Source organism: Parasteatoda tepidariorum, chromosome 1, assembly GCF_982258835.1.
Source record: "Parasteatoda tepidariorum strain Cologne lab strain chromosome 1, Ptep-v5.0, whole genome shotgun sequence".
In the NCBI taxonomy this organism is placed as follows: Eukaryota; Metazoa; Arthropoda; class Arachnida; order Araneae; family Theridiidae; genus Parasteatoda; species Parasteatoda tepidariorum.
This window is the reverse complement of record NC_141755.1, coordinates 137,714,953-137,731,762: the sequence shown is the minus strand read 5'-3', so window position 1 is coordinate 137,731,762 and position 16,810 is coordinate 137,714,953. Positions and strand designations below refer to the sequence as shown.

The 16,810-nt window shown below is 28.9% G+C and overlaps 1 long non-coding RNA gene across 1 annotated transcript in view; it reads left to right on the top strand.

Annotated features, from left to right (window-relative positions):
- Positions 1-448: 448 nt before the first annotated feature.
- Positions 449-16,810, top strand: part of LOC147817079 (uncharacterized) — a 30,826-nt gene continuing 14,464 nt past the window's right edge. Inside the window, exon 1 of the long non-coding RNA XR_015430226.1 lies at positions 449-3,033. This is a non-coding gene — a long non-coding RNA (uncharacterized LOC147817079). The remainder of the gene's footprint in view (positions 3,034-16,810) is intronic.

The window sequence follows — 16,810 nt, the reverse complement described above, 5'->3', positions numbered from 1 at the left end:
ATTTATTTATTTATTTTTTATAAAAAAGGGCTGTGAAGCATTTCGTTATAACACAGGATACGTCCATTTGTTGATTTAAAACAGTGTCTTTCCGTGAAGTTTGCATTAGAAGATAAAATTTGGTGTTTGGCGCTTTCTCTAAGAGCTATGCCTGCAATTTTTAAAGTTAAGAATAGCAACCTTAGGAGAAAACTTTTCAACAATGCATAGGGAGGGAACTAATTGATGTTAACTGACAATCCTATTTTCTCCCCTCCCCCAATGCACCCCAACAACCGCGAAGCTACCTTCCCCACCTTATATACCTGGAGAGTCACGAAACAACACCTATCCGGAGTTTGCATGTAGATGTTTTTTCGTGACGCTTCGGAAATAAGGGGTTAATCTAGGACCTGTCCGCCTTCCGGGCACTGGAAGCTTACTTGCTGTCGAGGTAATAATACTTACTTTTTTCTAACATTTTGCTTTTTTTCTTTTCTATGATTTTTCTAGTTATTATGCCCCAACCAGTGCGAGTGATGCACTGGTTGATGATGGGGTATGTCTTCCAGAAAGTCCGGAATATGATTGAGTAATTCTGTATCGCTAGCGGTAAAAGAATTACTTGATCTATGTGCTTGTATTGCCGGGGCCGTAGTAACGATTTAGAAATTCATCTGCAGAGTGTAGTTGCAATGAATTTCTTAATCTAGGACCTGTCCGCCTTCCGGGCACTGGAAGCTTACTTGCTGTCGAGGTAATAATGCTTACTTTTTTCTAACATTTTTCTTTGTTTTGCTTTTTTTCTTTTCTATGATTTTTCTAGTTATTATGCCCCAACCAGTGCGAGTGATGCACTGGTTGATGATGGGGTATGTCTTCCAGAAAGTCCGGAATATGATTGAGTAATTCTGTATCGCTAGCGGTAAAAGAATTACTTGATCTATGTGCTTGTATTGCCGGGGCCGTAGTAACGATTTAGAAATTCATCTGCAGAGTGTAGTTGCAATGAATTTCTTAATCTAGGACCTGTCCGCCTTCCGGGCACTGGAAGTTTACCTGCTGTCGAGGCAATAATATTTGTTTTTCTTTAAACTTTTGTTTTTGTGTCTTATTTCTTGCACAATAAAAAAATTTCCATTTAAATAATGAGGCGGAAATGCTTTTTTAAAAATAAAAAATAAAATCGATTATTTTTTGTGCAATTACATTCCCAAATTTTTTTAATAAGATAAAAGTTTGACTTTTGAGCAGTTAATTTGTGTTTTCTCGATATATTTTTTTTCTTTTTTTTTGTACTCAACACACTATTGATGATATAAGGAAAGTAAATTTATTGAAGAATAAAAATTATTGTAAAATATTACAAGAATTGTCGCACTGGCATTATAAAGAAAAGGACATTCTAATATACTGGAACCTGATTCTGAAACATTCATTTATGATAGTGCAAAAAAATGGTCAAAGAATATTAACATCTACAGAAATCATGGCATCTCGAAATTTGCTAATTACCCCAAATTTGGCGACAGGTTAAAAGTAAAAATGATAATGAAAATATAATCTTTAATGGCCAAAAATAAATATAACGATAATTAAAACATAGGTTAATTTTTGTTAAACTAAAAGAGTTTAAATATTATTCGAGACAGGTTTTGTAAATTATATCACTCCAAATTATTTTTATTTAAGTAATAAGATTTTTTTTGTTATTTCTTTAGTCCTTTGGTTTGTTTTAAACATTATTTATTTAATTGTAAATAGTATGTTGTGATGTTTTGTACAATTTAGTCTTATTTTCTTATTCATATGTATGATTTACTTTGAAAAAAAAAGGAAAATATGAACTCATTAAGAGATTAGTTTACTATTGAAGTTTGTGAAATTTAACCAGCCAAAAGTAAGTTTAAAAGGATTATACTTAATGAAACAGGTGTTAAACGAGTTTGATTTTAGAGAAAAGTGTTACTCTGTTCTTAAACTATGCTATTTTTTTAATTATGTATCTAAATATTTATAAGATTGAGTTTCGATCGAATTATGTGAAGTTAAAAAGAGTTAAATATATTGTTTGGATTTCAAACTGGTGGCATCAAGCTTAAAAAAGCATTTTGATAAAAATAAAAAAAGATCTAGGTTAGCTTCAGTCTTTAGATATTGAATATGTAAATTGTTATATTTCTTTGTATTTATTTTGTGTGAAGTTAAATTATAGTATTCATTTACATTTTAATTTTATTTTGAATATTTTAGTTTGATATCTCAATTGAGTTACAAGTGAATTGTCTACTAATGTTTACTGCGAAAAAGAGTCTAAAAATAATTTAGAAATTTTAAGTTTCAAAGTTAAATATTGTACATCACTTCTAATGTAAAAATTGAATGATGCATTTTATTTGACAATTAGAAAATTTAGTTTTGAAAGGGAATTGTTTTGATTATTACGTAATACATTGGTTTCAACCTAAAGTTTAAAGAACACAAATAAGTTCATAAATGACTTTTCCTTTGCTTTCTATGGAAAAGTTTTTCCAAATGGAAAGGAGTTATAAATATTATAAAATATCTGGATAACAAAAGCATGAATAAAAGAAACAAAACATTTAACGCGATAAATTAAAATTGAAAGCACGAGATTTTAATGGAGCAATAGAGAGCAGTTGATTTTTTAGAGAATAGTTTTTGATTTTGAGGTTTTTATTAAAAAAATTTTTAAAAAAATAATTGTTTCTTTATATAACTTGATACGTTACAAAATACTATTTAGTCTACTATAATTTGTTTTTGAGGATACTATTTCTGCTGCTATTTTTAGTTACTATTTTTTACAGTTAGCCACAGTGCCCTGAATAAATTTTTATTTTAATATATTTGAAATTTTGAATATCCTTTTTTTTTGTATTTTACAGGATTATGTATGATTTTGTATTTTACAGGACAGGATTATTTTACAGGTTTTTTGTATTTTACAGGATATTTTTGTATTTTTTGTATTAACTGCAGCCTCTATGTCTCTATGAAGGAGAAGAATTTGTGTACAACACCACTTTTCTGGTAAGAATTTTATTTTCATGCTTTAACCATCTTAAAATCTCTTTAAATTGAATTAAATGTTTTAATGTTTCCTAGGTTATTTATGAAATTCTAATCACTTTATTAGAAACAAATTTTATTATCCAGTTTAATAATTTTTAAACAGTAAGTGAAAATAAAAGTACAAAAGCAATCATATTGTAAAAAAACGATTAACAATCATCATTTTCATTATTATGTGTGAAACCATTTTTCAGTTACTCTTATTTAACTCTTTTCCCCAAAGCATATGACCATAAAACACTATTATCATAAAACACTATATTCGAAGTTTACTTTCCAGTTTTGATTTAATAAGATCGAAATATTCTTTTAATTGAAACTGAGTTGCACGGACTAGAATGTAGATATGTTAAAACATACTAAATAACCTGTTTATATGTACAGGGTTATTCATAATTCCCTCCGGGGTTTCGAAGCGTTATTTTAAAAAAAAGAAGATGATTATGGCAAAAAAGAACATATGAAATTATTCCGAAAGTATTCAAGTTTTAATTTAAGCAGTTGCTGGTAGATGGCAGTAATATGTACCACTGAAGCCAGTTGTAGTAAAGAAAAATGGCGTTTACAGGCGGTGGGAATTATGAATAACCCTGTATTTTATTCTAAATAACGAATATAATTTAATTGAACATTTGAATTAAGTGGTAGCATTTTTAACGAATATTTATGTTTTTACGAAATTTAAACAAATATTTGTTTTTTGTAAACTATAATTAATTAACTTATCAAGGAATATATTATATTCATAATTTATGGTAATGTTCAGGTACAAAAGAAGAAAAAATAAATAAATACTCATAGTGCTATTAGATTTCACTCGGCTATTGAACGCTGTCATAAATTTAGTTATACGCATGTTTTTGACCATATTATTTTTAAATGTTAAGTAAAATTTCTGATCGTCTTATTACGATCACTGGTAACCTATTCGCCATGGTAACGCTGTTTACTCTTGAACACAGTTGAAAAGTGTGTGGACGCCATCAAACTCAAAACAAGACCCATTTTGCCAATGGGTGAAAATGGATGTGATTTCCTTTCTTATATGATCGGATTTCCAAGTACTAGTGACAATAATTACTAAGGGTGACCTCAAATATACTACGTATTAAGTAAGTTACGAAATGGGACACAAAATCGTACTTTCTCTGAATATATATTTTTTTTTTCATATTTGGATTTAAAATATGGGAGATACCTGTAAATTGTGACCTTAATAGTTCAGACAGGAGAGCGGATGAAAGTTTTGACCCTTTAATGTTAATTTCACTTTTTGAGTTTTTAGTCATATCTTTAAAACTAATTAAGCATTTTTTTTTTGTTTAAAAATGCACCCATTTATGAAACGTAATCTCTTAATTACCTGCCCGTGCGTGTTTTAGCCACTAACTGTTTTACTAACTATTTAATTGTATTTTTACATTTTCAAAATCTTATTCTCTACACTACTGCATATATAATATACCAATAAATTGTTTTAGTAATTTAATTTACGTTTTTCTTTAAATCAGTGGTTCCTGAACTTTTTTGTCTCTTAGACCCCTTGCCATGTTTTTCGGTTTTGGGCGGACCCCCTGCTTACCTGATATTGATCTTTTGTAAATTCATCAACTTCAAATGTATTTTTGACAGCTGGTATAGTGAGTGTTACTCACTGTGAAAGATTTCTAACTGTAGTGAAGTGTACTGTGAAACACCTAGGGAAAAAACACATGTTAATTTTATACATTTATTAATTAAATTCAAGCTAATTTAATTTAATTAATTTGTAAATGGAATAAAATAGTGCTCTATAAAACCCGTACCCCGTTACTAATATTATAATAGCGGAAATAAGTTTGTATACAAAACCATAGTAGTGTATTGTCTGTCTGTATATTACGTTTTTTACGTAAAAGCTAAGCAACAAATCTCCGCGATCTTGTACACAGATAAAATTGGAGATCTAGCTAGCTAAAGAGTTGATACACTTGCTAGGCTACAATTTACAGCAAAAAAATATTTTTTTGTTACAAAATAAAACCTAACACGCAAAGAAAATAAAAACATACGCTGGCGGAGCTGCAGGCATTTGCTAGTTTGTAATAAATCAGTTTGTTGATTGTTGATTATTGCATTCATGAAATGCCAAAATTAAAAGTCTCGACCTGCTTATATGAGACCCCCAATTTTTTTTCACATTACATGGACCCCTTGCAATTTGTTGTCGACCGATAGAGGTAGATGTAGACCATTTTGGGAATCACTGCTTTAAATTAAACTTTGGTTTTTAAATTTTTTTATTTTATAACTGTCATTGAACAACCGACCCGATTTTCAGCTTTACGACTACCAGCGCTCAACTCCGTAGAGTTGAAATTTTGAACCCAATCCAGAAGACCAGGGAACTCCTTTATCAAGTATCTAGCGAAATTTTGTCTTCGTGGAGGGCTTTTTGGTGGAACTAATCAAACCGCATTTACTTAACATGGAGAGGAAAACCATGAATTTTTTAAAAAAATTATTGTCAAGTTTTTAATAAAAGAAGCTTAGAATTATTGCCAGTTAGTTGAAAATTAAACCTTATTAAGAAATTAAAAAAATTCTGCTGCTTTATAATTACTCGATCTAAATAAGCTGACTATATTTTCGAAAAATGAATGTAAACAATTTGATTTCTTTTTTATTTGTTTTTTTGTTATTTGAGTAATAAAAAGTAAATGCATATATGGGTTCTTTGGAAACATGGGTTCTCGTCAAATTTAAGTCTTCAAAATAATCTAAATTTTTTTTGTATGCTTATTTACTTACATTTATTAATATCTTACAGACAGTTTATTGACATTTGCTCAAGAAAAAATAAAATAAAATAGAAATTCACCAAATCTTGAATGCCAGGAAAATGACATATTAGTTTAGAAGTTAAAAAAAGTCATTTTAAGTTAATAGTATGTAACTCAACTTAAGCCTTTATGTTAGATGGACCATAAATTGCTTAAATTAATTCCTTTTATCCAATGTTGAAAGAATCAGAAATGTTTTTGTTGCTGATATGTACAGTCCGCAAAAAAAAAACGAATCACCCTGAATAACTTTCGTTCTAATGATCGGATTTTCACGAACTAAGTGTCAATCTTAATGGTTCCTGGGGGTGACCTCAAATATGCTAATTAATTAGTGCTAACTATTAATTAAGTTACGAAATCAGACACAAAAACGCACTTTCTCTGAATAAACATACATTTTTTTTCACATATTTGGATTCTTAACCTTCAAAATATAGGGGGTAGCCGCAATCTGGGAAAAATGGTCCCCATAGTTTGGTCAGGAGAGCGATCCAAAGTTCGTACCCCTTAATGTTAATTTAGCTTTTTACGTTTTTTGTCATATTTTCAAAACTAATAAAGCAATTTAAATAAAATTGCACCCACTCATAAAACTCATTTACCCAAAGATAATTTCATGAAAAAAATAATTTTTAATGATTATTAATTATTTTTTATTATTTAATTAAAGAGAGGATGAAAAAAATTTGAATTATAAGGTATGAATTTTTTTTAACCACATTAATCTACATATTTTTCAATTGAAAAATCTAAAGTTTCAACTGTTTTTATTTATTAGAAACTGAGAAAAATTAAAATTAATTATTTTTAAAAAAATAATTTGGCGACAATAAAGAAATGATTAAATGGGGCGATTAATATTAAAATGTGATAAACTTGCGAGGAACTTGACTTCGCGCGCGTAGTGTAAAATTTCATTCATATTTTTTTCGCTAATAATCGTTTGCTAATCTTTCAATTTTTATTGATTTCTAACTATAAAATACAATGTTTCCTTTTCGCTTAATAATTTATTTGCAATTTAGTAAAGAAATTTGAATAAAACATTTTGAATAAAAAACACTTTATTCAAGGAATGTCTAGTTTTATAAAAAAGGATATGATATGATCTTCTGATAGAATATGATTATACACCAGATTGTGCTTATTTAATGTGATTATTTCTTATTTTTTGATTTTGTTTTTCAATGACTGATACAATTTCAATAATATACATACGTATGCATAGATTTGGAATAATATGTTTATCAATTTCTTGAATATATATTTTATAAATATTAATAAAAATACGTAGTCAACTTTCTTAAGTAACTCTCACAACATCGCAAATTTCTCAACATCTTATAGAGTAAATTAACGAATGAAAGAACACTTAAGCTTAGCTTGCCTTTAAGAAAAAATCATAAAATGATGGTGTCGACATATTTGTTATTAAATACAAATTATGTAAAACAAAATTAGATAATTTACATAATATTGTTTTAAGCTTTTGGTGGTTTAAATAATAAGTAGTAAGATAACCAATAAGTAGTGAGATAACCAAGTGAAGGAACAGTTCTTACCAGTGAATAAACACTAAATTTTCTAGTGAATGAACACTTAATTTAGAAAATGTTTGATGCTCGTTAGGAATCCATTGGCCACACAAATGTCTAAAAACAAGATTTTTCTCGGAATTACAACATATAACCACAGTTAACGCAGAAAATGTTACTTTTTTTTCCGTCATGGAATGGAAAGTAAAATATGTTTGAAAACATAATTTTAAAAAAAAAATGTTTTTCATTTTTTTTCTCACAGTTTAATAGTCCGTTCTAAATTATAAATGTTTATCATTGCGTAATCCGATGATGCTTTTATTATTATTATAATTAGATCACTTTTTTGTTTACTCTTTTGGTGGGTTTGGTGGTTACATTTTTTAAGCTATTTTTTTTAATCTTTTTAAGTATTTTTTTTCTCTTCGTCATATTTTCTGCTATAACTTTTTTTTCAGCTCTTTCAATCTCTTTAAATTTTCGTTCTTTGTCTGAAGTTAATGCTAAAAAGTAATTTTTTTCTTTTGATTTAACCTTCCTCTTTTTTCCATATTTTTGGCCAATGTAAATGTATCTTCGAAATTTCTTTTGAATTTCCAATACCATTTCTAGAATTCCTCACTGGATAATAAATGAGAAAAAGGAGTTTCGAAGTTTGAGTCAAATCCATCTCTCATTGATCTAGTGGGTCCTCAGCAGTACTTACCATTTACTTATGGAACCAATTTTTTTTTTGCAACTAACAATACCTCAAGAGGACTTATATCAAAATCAGTTTTCAAGATACTTTCATTATCAATGTTAGTTGTATCAGCTTCAGTGCCAAAATTTGATTTTGATTAACCAAATGTTCTTTTTGAAATAAATTCTTCAATATTGAGAAAAGCACAGGCTATTGGATATTTGGGAGATTAAACTTTTCTGTCGTCAATGTTCCTTTAAAAATTTGCAACATAACTTGTGAGATTTCCCTCTCAAGCTTCTGAAGAAATAGTGCATCGTAACTCTCGAAGCGTGTATTTTGTTGATAAGTTGTCTTGCTCATTAACTCTTGGTGTCTGTTTTGCATGCATTTGTTAAAGTCAACGTTTTTTACATCGAATGGAAAAATATCGCATTTCATGAAAGCATTTTAATTTCATCAGTTGATGCCTCAAAATCTTATTTAAAAATGGATGTGAAATTTTCTCGACATATTGCTTTACAATTCTTTTAAGATCTAACGGGAGATTTCCCTGAATTGGGTAGAAAACTAAACTAGAAAATTTGTTTTGATGAACATAACTTGCTCAGTTTCAAATTAATATGAGATTTATACGTATCCAAAACGAGCAAAATAGGGAATTTGATAGCATTTTTAATTAGGCATGGGCAGAAACATTTGCAATATATTTGTAAAATGTTGCTGCGGTCATTGTTTCATTTCATGAATCGCTTTTTCGAATGAAATATATAGCAGGGACTGATTCTGTAATATCTCAAAGAATTCTTCAGTAAGGAAAAACTACCAATCGAGGTACTTTTTCTTTCCTAGGTACTTAAGAATATAAATCCTTATAATTTTTAGAGCCAAGGATTTTTCCCGTTTAAGGGTAGTATTCAACTCTTGTTTCGTTCGCATTGTAAATGCAATCACTTTCTAAAAGGATGCCAGGGCTACTTCATCTATAGTTCTTAAAACCAGTATTTCGAACATTATTCTCTAAGGGAAGTTTTGCCTTCAGAAATTATCTTCGCATTGCACTGAGTTATCGGTGGATATCGCCTTAAAAAAAACTTCACCCATTTTTCACCTGGATGATTGCCTTTAAATGGATTTTTCCTACCAGTTCCTGTCTGGAAAGACCGCAATAAGATAATAACTTAGCTAATTATTAGCACAAAGGCCTGCAAAGAAATTATCTATTCAAGCTTTTATTATTATATTTAGTCAGTGAACATAGCTTATTAAGGTGTCTAAGGTATGATGTAATAACTAATCACAACATTTATAACGATAAATAATTAACAAATTATTATTATAATTCTTTAAATAAATTTAGCAATTAAATTTGCATTTTGAAATGAAATTGTTATAGGAACTATTCATACAGCATTTAACTGAATTTAAGGTGTCCTCTTTATCACAGAACTACTAATTATCCTTGTAAAATCATATTTCGCACATACTGTTCATTCACTAGGAAATCTATTCCTTCACTGACCTGTTCTAATAACTTCTAACCAGTGAAGGAACATGCCTGTTCCTTCACTGGTTAGAAGTTATTTTTTGTACTTTTAACATAATTTTGATGTATAATATGACTAAAAGTACAAGAAAATTAAAACTTTTATTTTATTTTCATTAACTTGAAAAAATCCCAATAAAGGAACACTTGTTTATTCATTGGTTTTTCATCGTTTGGTAATCCAGTTAATAAGCCCCCCCTAAATACAATTGAAATAAATACAATGTAACTTCAATAACCATATTTTGAATTCTATTTTTCACAATGAGAAAAAAAGCATTATTATACGCAATTAATTGTACTTTAAACGGATAACTACCACCACTGACCTTATAATTGTGTCAAAGAAACAAGGCGTTGACCAGATACTAACAAATTCAAAACTTTTTCCAGAGAAGACTCTAAGACCAGGTAACTCAATGCATTGTTAGATGACTTCCTATTGTTAGGTAGTAAGCTACTGTTACCAATCAATCTAAATTAAAACGTTTAAAATCTTATTTCTAAAAAATATCTGTGAAATGTTCCTTCACTGGGGTGTGTTCCATCACTGGTTGGTTTACCCTATATCGTCTTAATCTAAAGAAATTTTCGGAAGTGTTTCACAAGTGTTTCGCAGAACTATTTCACCTATTATTTAAGTAAATTTTGACATTTTTATGAATCTTATTCTTTACCCTTTTACGTTTATTATTTCTTCATTAATATACTAATCAATTTTTTCAGTTCTTTAATTTAGGTTTTCTTTAAAGTAAAGTTCCTTTCTAAATTATAGTCTAGTTTTCTTGAAAAGAATTATTGTCTGCTAGCTAAGAATAAAATCTTGTAAAGAAATTAAAAACATTCCGCTGTTTAAAGTTATTTAATGCAAAACAGCTGATTATTTACTAAGCATACTATTTTTTTTTTGAAAAAAGAGTATAAATTATTGATTGGCTTTCTTTTGTTTCTCGTGACTTCAACATAGATTATCTAAAATAGCGTTGATGTATTTTAAGTCACTACAAAGAGTATAAAGATACCAAACATAAAAAGCTGTCGAATTCGTAGCCAAAATTTTTAAGTGTCTTAAAATATCTCAGTATCTTAAATGTCGTTCTAACATCTTAGTTGTGAAATTAAATTTTTAATTATCTGACCACGAGTGATTCACTTATTATTTCATTATATATTTTACTCTTTCTTTATGATACCAAGTAGATTTTTTTCCTGATAATATACTAAATTATTTTGTTTAATTTTTTACTTTAGCACGATTCCCAATATATTATTGTAGTATAATTTGTTATCAGGAAAATGCCTTATTTTGTTAAGCAGGAAATACTGAAAATTGAAATTTGTAAGAAGATTCCGAAGCCGTGCCAATTTTAGAGTCATCTGATTTTTAAAAAATGCTATAAGAAATACGCAATTTCCGAACTCATTTTAATAAAAATAAATAAAAAAACGTGGCAAGAAGGCGAACATACTTTTTACAGAAACTGTGAAAACTAATTTTTCCCATATTTCGTCAAAAGAGGATAAGAATGATATTGCTCCAAGGGACCTACTCAATAATTTCGCTATTTCCAGAATGAAATCTGTTTGATCGAAACATATTATTCCTTGAAAATTAAAACGAGGAAAAAATTAGCTTTTATTATTTATCTAAGCTTATTCCATTTATTTAATGATAGCGGTATTAAGATTAAGAATATGCGATGGAAGCCCCGTTTACTATTATATTATAAATGCATTAAATCATGTAGCTTGAATAATTTATTTTAAGCAAATTATTTAATAATTTAAGCAAATAAGGGCGTAAAAATAAACTCGATCAAAATACTCCGAAAGTATACCCTAAAATATATGTAGAATAAACTTTGGCATCGATATATATAAAAAATACCTTTTCAAAACTTATTTTAATATCGAGTGAAATAATTTAATATGTTGTGTAACTAAATGGATAATCCCAAGAAACTGAATCGAAAGTATAAAAATTTCATTGATTTAAAAAAAATAATAGATGATAATAAAAGTAGACATGTTTTGAGCGTCCAATAATGAAAGTCACAACTTATTCAAGCCTGACAAGTCTTGAGAATGGGCGATTATGTTTGAACGTTCAAAACATGTCGACTTTTACTTCCCTCTTCATACGTTTCGAAGTCAGTTGAGTTTTTATCGTCAATTATACTGTTTTACATTTGGGTCTTGATCATTATTTTGATAAGGATTTTACACTCGTTAAAGTAAACATATGCATTTTAATATTTAACAGGATTCATGTGGTCTTTAAAAACGTAAGAGCATCAATATTGTAAAAGTTATGTTTAACTTAAAAATTAAAATTTTGAGTTAATAAAAATAAATATTTTATCTTTTAAGTTTTTCAGTGTCTTAAGGATCTTACTAGCTCTGTTTAAAACGAGAGTATGAGATATATATAAGAAAACATAAATAATCATAGTAGCAGTATTTGGTGGTAAATGTAGCTTATCGTAATTGAAGAATATGCTGTGCGACATTGTATGGTGAATTTGCGAACGTAAGTTTCAGAATGCATCGAAACACGAGGATGCAATTTGCTAATCATCTTTATCCAAAGAAAACCATGTAACCTAAATATCTAGCAGAATGAAGCGATTTTATAAACAACGAATCATACAATATGCAACATATTATTTCAATATCTTATTCATAAACATAACATATTTCAATGTCTTTAAATTGCCACTAAACATTCAGCAATTCCTTGAGTTATAGAAAAAAGAAATATCGTAAATTACAGAAAACCTTGTGAATGTGCATTAGAATTACTATATAATCTACATTTTATTTTTCAAGTACTTTTTTTCATCTTCAAACTTTCTTGCCTAGAAGACTCGATTAACCCTTTCGCGCTGACTGTCACAAATACGTGACAGCATAAAACAGTATCTACCAGGGTAAAAAGATAAAACTGGTAAACAAAGTAATTCTTTAGCAGTTTATTTGTGGGCGGGGTTATAATTGTTTGATTTATTTAATTCACCATTACTTAGTTCAAAATAAAATTATGTAGTTATACATTGAACTAGCATTGATTATATATGTGATTAAACTAACAATAATTAAATTCAAGGCAGCGTAAGTCCGTGAAATTAGCAACGCCTGCATTTAAGCTACCGTTTTTTATTTATTTACATCCTGATTCTGATTTTGTACGAATGCTTTCATGAATCACTGTCCCCAAGGTGTTAAAGCTGTAAAAATGATTATCCCTAAAATTTTGTATATAGCTGTAATAAGTTATGTCAATTTGATTTTAGTTTGAAATACTCGAAAAAATTTAGCAAAAACAGCATAATCTAAACAATATCAGATAAAAAGTTCATGTATTTAAATTTTAACAACTTAGAAAATCATAAATAATTTATAAATCGATTCAAATTTTCTTTTCAAAGGACATTAAAATAATTTTTTTTTGCTTTTTAGACAGAAATCAGCTTAAAAATTGTCTATTGCCTAGAAACTTCGAGATATTTTCTATTAACAATGAATTCAACCTCTCTGAGCAATCACAAAACATTATTTCAATTTTTCTACAGTCATAGTATGGTTGCCTAGCAACCTAGTAAAATTAAGCATTCTTCTTTTGAATTAGTCAATGGGTTATCTTAAAATATTCATTTGCGCAGGCGACTTTTTTTGGCGGTTGTCTGGACTATCGCCAAATATATAAACCTTTATTGCTACCCAATTTACCACCCAATTTTTTTGAAATTTCGTCTACCCCCCCTAATTCAAGTGTCTAGATTCCAAATATGTAAAAAAAAATATATGTTTATTCAGAGAAAGTACGTTTTTGTGTCTGAATTCGTAACTTAATTAATAGTTAGCACTAATTAATTAGCATATTTGAGGTCACCCTCAAGAACCATTAAGATTGACACTTAGTTCGTGAAAATCCGATCATTAGAACGAAAGTTATTCAGGGTGATTCGTTTTTTTTTTGCGGACTGTACAGAATAAAATTGTGTATAATAATCAATCATTAAATAAATAAACAACTTTGATTACATTCAAGCATATTAAAATCATACATACACTTGGTATTAGGTTAATATTTGCTTTTTCTCCTTACTGTATACTGTTTAAAAAAAATTTCTGGTAGCACTTCAATGTCATAAGATAGGAAAATGACAGCCAGGATAATGACAATTTGCCATTTTGTAGCATTTAACTTTAATTTAATATTTCGGCCTAAGACATTTACATCCCGCAGAAAACAACAGGATTTCTTGAAGTAACTCAGATAAATCTATGTAGTTTATGTTATTAATGATTTCAAGAAGACAGGAAAATGACAACATAAAAACTAAATAAAAGTAGCCAGGAAAATAACAGATTTTCATGTGACAAAGAAATTGTTGACAGAAAAAATTATTTTAAACGACGTTTTTGTAAATAATACCCTCTGCTTATATTCTAGAAACGGGGGAGATAAAAAAAATTAGATATTGAAAAATTTATGCGAAGTTTTGAAACTAGTTATTATTGGAAATATTGTTTGTGACATACCAGAAGCATGATATTTTGAAATTCAGTTAAATTCGATAAATATACAAAACAGTCAATGCTAGTACAAGGTCATTTTAAAATGCTAACAGCAATGCTATTTATTAAAATTGAAAGAAGTTCTTTTCGTAGTATAGTATTAGATCTTGGAGTAAGAGACTGTAAATTTTCATATTTCGTGAGAATCACCCATATGCACAACGCAAAATGTGTATCCAGAAGGTTGCTTTGTTTTTTAAATGGACAAAAAATTACAGAGCTACAACTTTTTTTTCACGTTCAAACTTATTTTTGCCCGTTAACTTTAAAGAAGGTTGACTTTTTTTAAAAAGATAATGATGGTAATAACTACCCGCGTGTCATCAGCTCATTTTGATACTCAGGAATCTTATTTTATTCATACGAATGCTAATTTCCCTTGTAGTTTCTCACCATTTCTCCACAGCACGTCAAAATGCATTTTGCCCTGATACACCACCACTCTCGGCCACTGCGGTTTTTCTGGTGGTTTTTTTTTTGTTTTGTTTTGTTGACTCTGTCATTCTCGGGTACTGTGATTTTCCCAGTTTTTTTTTTCTTTTACATATTTTGCTGGCAACTTCACGTTTATTGTTTAAAATCACTTTGGTTTTCTTCACTCACGTATGGCAATTCTTAAGAATGGGCTTCTATTTCTGAGTGCTCCAAACATGTCCACTTTTATTACCATTTTCATATTTTTAAAGGCAATGAAGTTTTTACCATTAGTATACAATGTTCGAGTCTCAATCGTTATTTTGAATGGAATCTTAAGCTGACTAAAACAAACATCTGTATATTATTATTTTAGCAGATGCGCTCCTTAAAAAATTAAGAAAACCTTTGCTTCTACATTAAAATTAAGAAGTTATCTTAATTTTAAGTTATTTTTTACGTTATCTCAAGTTATCTTTTGTTTTAAATTAAATTTTCAAAATTTTGTATTCAGATATTTCGAATTATTGAAATTGATAATTGAATGCTGTGGTGAATATTAATGTAATAAAATGCATTTATCGTATTAAATACATTTGCTGCCTCTATAGAGTTTCTTAAAGACCTTACGAACTCAAGTTTAAAGGGAGACTATCTTATCAGATGTAAGAATCATAATGTCAGTAAAAAGAACTAAGCAAAGAAATTATAGTAGCAATATTTGGTCGGCGATAAATACAGCTGATCGTAATTAAAGATCATGTTGAGCAACATTTCATGGAAAATTTAAGAAAATTCGTTTTAGAATGTATAGAAACATTAGGATGCCATTTACAAATTTTCTTGAACGAAAAAAAAAAGACAATTTAGACAAAAAAGACAAAGACGTAGCTCATATATTTGGCAAAATAAAACTATTTTTAAAAAAATGAATCATGCAATGTTCTTAAACATTCGTATTTCAATGCTTTTAAAATGCCATGTATAATTAACTAATTTTTTCAATAATAGAAAAAAGAAATATCGTAAACTATATATATAAAACCTTATTAATGTGCATTATAATCTCTTCCAGATGCTTTATATTTTTACAGAATTTTTTTTGCCTTACAACTCTGTAAATAATCTAAGTAATTAATGCACATTTGGTTCCAGTAAAAAATTTAAGAAAGTTGAAAACAACTTTAAAAAAAACAAATGGTGCTATGTAAAAAAATCAGGTGTTCAAATACTAAAATCTTGAAAAATTATAAAAAATGTATTTATTGACTCAATTTTTTTAAAAAAGGAAAGCAATCTTGTCTTCTGGATTGGGTTCAAAATTACGAGGCTACGGAGTTGAGCATTAGTAATCGTAAACCCATAAAATTGGGTGGGGCTGTTCAACGACGGTTATAAAATACAAAATATCGTGAATATGAGCCATGATGGCTCAGGGGATAGATGTCCAATGAGGTGAATCGGGTTGGAACCCCAGCAATGGCTGGTCCATACGAATTCTGCATCTGGCTTGCACCGACCACAGTGCTGACGTAAAAATATCCTCAGTGGTAGACGGATCATGGGTCCTTGCCGCCAGTCTAATCGTGGGAGGTTTAACGCCCCATGTAACGCAAATGCGTGTTAGTTTCATGAAAAAGTCTTCCTCGAAGGAAAAACTTTCTCTCAATACTTGATCCAGGAGTTTCCTTGTCTTCTGGATTGGGTTCAAAATTACGAGGCTACGGAGTTGAACAATAGTAGTCGTAAAGCCAATAATTGGATCGACTGCTCAACGAGATTTAAAAAATAAAATATCGTGAATATTATACAGAGCGATAATTATTGAATACCATACTATTGTCAATGTTGCTATTTGGGTAACATAAATATTGACACCAATGTAGAAATAGGATTATTATAGAAAATATCGCATTATATATTTGACAATGCATATTGATATTAAAATTTGTTCCCCTTTGACATGAGTGGCTATGTTTATGTTTGTAACTACTCTAAAAAGCAATTGTTAGCATATGATCTGCATAACCGATAAGTGGAAGATGAAAAGTTGGGTACCAAAAGTGCCCGAAACGTACAAAAATTATGTATTTGAGTTTACATATATATGACTTAGATAATTTTGGATCTCGATATTAAGACAAGTTTA